Genomic DNA, 5,109 nt, shown 5'->3' with positions numbered 1-5,109 from the left:
CCCTTGTTGTTACAATTTGTGAGTATGTCTGAGTGAGTATGCTGTTCTACAAGTCGAAGCTTCAAGCGACCAATGAACAAAATCGAGTTACGGAAGGTTCGAGTTAAGGAAGTTCGTCGTAAAAAGAAAATTTTTTTCACCGTGGGCGTTTAATTTTAACCAGGTGTTCATTTCTTGTTATTCTTTTAAAGACAATCCGGCACACTGAGGAGACGGAGTCGCGCTGATCACACATTTGTTTCCTATCCACAGAGAGGAGGATATGGGTGGTTATTTGTTTGTACGCTGCGCTAACTAGGGAAAACACGGGGAAAACTGAGAGGAGTTCTGTCAGTGTTGTGTCCTTACTTCCACAGTAGCCATATGTTTTGACTAAAATAAAACTCAGTTCCACACACACACACACACAGATAGTCGAGCAAGCACAAGTAATATGAAAAAAAAGGGAAAAACAAGCAACTTTCTGCAGAAAGTGATCTATGTGTATCAAATTAAGTGAACAAAAAATGCGTTGTTAATCTGTTTTGGGAGTAAATATCTTTTCAGCAAATCAATAAGTTTCCATGAATGAGATTGTGGGTGTTTTGTTCATGTTTAGTGTCTTTGGTCTATGTATACCACAGACAGACAGACAGACAGACAGACAGACAGACAGACAGACAGACAGACAGACAGACAGACAGACAGACAGACAGACAGACAGACAGACAGACAGACAGACAGACAGACAGACAGGAGTGTGTAAATGCTTCATAGACTAAACAAACATCCCCTTTTGCCTAGTATGTTGGGCAACTTTGCTTACTCTATGAAGCATTTATCTTTTAACACACTCCAGTATGTCTGTCTGCCTGTCTCCTTGTCTGTTCGTCTGCCTGTCTGTTTGCCGGTGTGTGTGTGTGTTTGAAGACACATTACCATCTTTCATCGACAGACATACGCGCACAGGCAAATAGACCAACATTGGTTCACAAGCACTCATTTTCCTCATATTACAAATATTCAAGAAGACTGAAAGAAAGACCTGATTTTTTGTACAGCGGCATCAAAATTACTTTCTTCTTATATTACCTTGCCGCGATGGCCACGAAAATTGTTAAAGTTTCAAATGACGGCAAATTCTTTCAAGCATTTTTTTTTCTACTGATCAATCTTTTTTTTTTTTCATTTCCTTCCTGAAAAAGGAACACTCAGAGGTTTTTAGTCTGCTTCAGTGAGGACAAATGTTGTCGAGACATTTTTTGCAACGTTTCTCAAACACAAACATTCTGAAGTGTATTGACTGGAATCTTTTTTCAAACGCTGTTGCAATTTTGTTCAAATTTTAGAGATGAATGGAAGTCTAAGTGAATTTTGGTGCAATTTGCTGTCTCGGAACCTGGTTGGAAGATGTGTCCACAAGAAACAACAGCTTCCCACACAGTGCATGTACAAGACACAAACGATTAATGTAACTCTGTGGTAGTTCGCTTCACATCGCGCTGCCGTGGGTAAATCTGAGAACCTTCAGCTGACAGCAGAAAACTAGTCGCACAAGTCTATACTGCAATGTACAAAGCATCAAAAAGAATCGGATTTATTTAAGAAAAAAAGGGAGTGGTAAATTTTATTTTATAATACAGACTTTTACAGCTAAATGCTAGCAAGTGTTCACAAAAAACCTGATAGGCCTAAAAATATTGGCGCTGGGGTGAAAAAAAAAAACAGTTACAGACCTAAAATACTCCTAATTTCTAAATTTGTAATCCTTAGAACTGGATATTGACTCACATCGGAAAAAAAGCTCTTTTACAAAGAAAAAGTAGCAGTTTGGCGTAACCCGCACATTATACATAAACACGCGAATAAAGTTAAAGCCACTAAATTGATTCAGTATTATCTGCACAAGAAACTATTATCGTATTACTTTCTCATTCATTGCGAAACACATTCATTGTGTGTTGTCAACTCTGTAACGGATCATGTTTCCCACACTCGTTATTTGAACACTCCCTTCCGCAGCGTGCTTAGTACTTTCAACAGATCACAGCCCTTGTAAGAATTCTCAGAAGAAAAAAATGAAGCCCCGTTACATGGCGGCCGTCGTCAGCATCAGCATCGCTGCGATCAAAGTGATAACATCATCATTTGCAACACCAGCACCAGCTGCAAACGCGACCAACCAAATCAACATGGTTGTATGAGAACAGGATGCCTACTACAACTGAACACTCGCTTCCATGCTGGGCTTTTCAAAGCTCAGTCTTTATCATCACAACAGTCACTGAAGCGTGTTGACATTGTCGAGTTTGTAACAGATCGCCACCTCGATATTTTCATCATCACCGACACGTGGCTTAAACAGCAGCAGGGCGACGACAGCTTGTGTGTCGATCTCTCCAGTTTTCTACTGTCTGAAATTTTTCCGCCTGCCTACACGAGGGGGCGGCAATGCTAGATCACTTGCCAAGTACCTGTCTTTTACTGCTTTATCGTTCCCACGTACATCGTTTGAATGTTTACAAGTCTCTTTTTTCGGCTCCATATTGCTCGATGCACCTGCTCTGGATGTATAGACCCCCACCGAACGCCAAGAACAAATTCATAGCATCTACCTTTTTCTCAGAATTTCAGCATTGGACCCACAGTGCTTCTTGGAGATGTTAATATGCATTTAGACAAGAAGTCTCATCCTAACCATGTCAAAATGTCAGAATTATTGCACACTTTTCATCTCGTTCAGCGTCCACTCATAAAAAAGATCACACTTTGGAGTGGGTCATACACCGTCCTGATGACCGATTAGTGCAGTCAGTTGATGTTTCTCAAGATCTCTCGTCTGACAACTATTAAGTACTGATTGAGCTTCACCGCAAATACTCATCATCGGCGCCAGCTTTTAGACTCACTCGCTAGTTATGTAATGTTGCTAAACTGGTATTCAAAGCGTAACTACAAAAAAACAAAACAAAAAAACAAAACAAAACAAAACAAAACAAGATTTGTGTAGCGCCTACTCACACTAGTAAGGAGCATGCTCTTAGAGCTTTAGCACAAGAATGAGACAAGGACACCATACGAGGTACCGAAAAACACACGAACAACATATGAACGACGGAAGGATAAACAACAGCACTGATGACGAATAAAAGACAAATACAGAAAACAGAAACCACAAAGAGGAACCAAGTAACACGGACTGAGAGTATCGTGATTTTACAAAGGAAGACGAGTATGGAAGTAGCAATAAGCGGAAAAGATGGTAAGAACTAAGAGCATGCTCCTTACTTATGTGAGTAGGCGCTACACAAATCTTGCTTTATTATTATTGATAATTTTAGAGTTGCATTGTTAACATGAAGAAAGTATGACTAAATTTATGACTGTCGATATTTTCAAAATTCTGCCTACAGTACACGATGCATAAAGGTATTTCAAAACGCAGAAAGTAACAAGCCCTCTCAATAACAGAAAAATTTAATTAGAATTTTTAGCTATCACATTATATTTTGTTTTTTGCCGATTTGCTCTCTCTCTCTCTCTCTCTCTCTCTCTCTCTCTCTCTCTCTCTCTCTCTCTCTCTCTCTCTCTCTCACACACACACACACAGAGAAGACCGATTAATCAGGTCTATTTCAATCAAGTATTCATCGGATATATCATTTAGGATTAGAGCAACGGTGTCCCATAGACGAGCACGCTGGCTAGTTTGATACCCGTATGACACAGACTACTTCTCTCAGTAGACGATGGGAGGAGAAAGTCAGCGGGGAAAAGACACTGTCACAGACTTAAATAAGTTGGCTGATTTATGCTTGCAATTGCCTCTCTTAAAACTTTTCGTCGTGTATTTTATCAGATGTGGTACTTTTTTTATAATTGATAATTTTTAATATCAAAATTGCGACGTTATTGTGGCTCAAAATTGTTTCATCTAGTTATAGAAATATGTAGCATGTATTACTGGAAAAGAAGAAAAATATGCAGCAGTTTACGTTGTATATAATTATGAGGGTCCCTCAGCATTGATAAAAATGGACTTTCAAAAAACATTGTACAAATCTGTTTACATGAAGTTGGTGCCGTGTCCACAATGTGACAAAGGAGAACATGTACTCCTAATACTTCGTCGTCGTCGTCGTTGTTGTTGTTGTTGTTGTTGTTGTTCTTCTTCTTCTTCTTCTTCTTCTTGAGTTTTTAAGGAAAGTGCTTCACCAATTCCATGTACTGCCCTGATAACTGGGCAAACTTCCTCTATCGGCTTTGGCACCGCGGATCGCAGTACAAGAGAGACAACCAATGGCAGACGTGATTATCCGTTATAGTGTTGATTCCCTTGAAGGCAAGAATTGATAAGAAAGAAAGCAGTAGGGACGATATTTAAGACGAATTCAGGAAAAGGAGAAGTAATGAGAGAAGGATAGCTGGAAGGCGGTATGAAATATCTTGTTGTAGTAAGAACATGTCTGCATCATGCATTTTGTGTAAAATATAAGTGATTTTACAATGCATGGACAATTGAATAACGATAGAGTGTAGGCCATTTCGACGTCCCATAAACACAAAACTAAAATGCATCCAGCCATTCATTAAAACACAGATGTGAGCAACAACAGCACATACCAAGATGTGTGCGCTTATGGAGAGGTATATTTTACTAAGCCGATATATCGATCATTGAGGCTAACAGAATAGTACCGTTATTTATTGTTTTTTTCATCAACATACTATAGCTGCTATATATGTACTGTGTTCATGTTATTTTGCACGTATCGTGTTACCGTCAGGACTTTGATTTTGAGGAGGTCTGTTGATTTTCAATACTGATCGAGTGTCTTTTTTCTTTGAGGACAAGGAAAGAAATGGGCGTGGTGATCGTCGCGAGAAGGGAGACGTCATTTCAATAACGCAGAATCTTTTTCATAATATTTTCAAAGTTGTTCATATACAAAAATATCTGTATGCATATTCAGAGACAATAAAATTAATTTTCGTACATCTTCAAGCAAGATTTTTCCAATTTTACTACTTAATGTGCATACAAGCGCAATTTTCGTACATCGGCATGACACTGCGTACGCGATGAAGAACCACGACAGCAGACACTTGCAGCTCTGTGATTGGTCGAAT

This window comes from Pomacea canaliculata, linkage group LG2, assembly GCF_003073045.1.
Source record: "Pomacea canaliculata isolate SZHN2017 linkage group LG2, ASM307304v1, whole genome shotgun sequence".
Lineage (NCBI taxonomy): Eukaryota > Metazoa > Mollusca > Gastropoda > Architaenioglossa > Ampullariidae > Pomacea > Pomacea canaliculata.
This window is presented reverse-complemented; position numbering follows the sequence as displayed.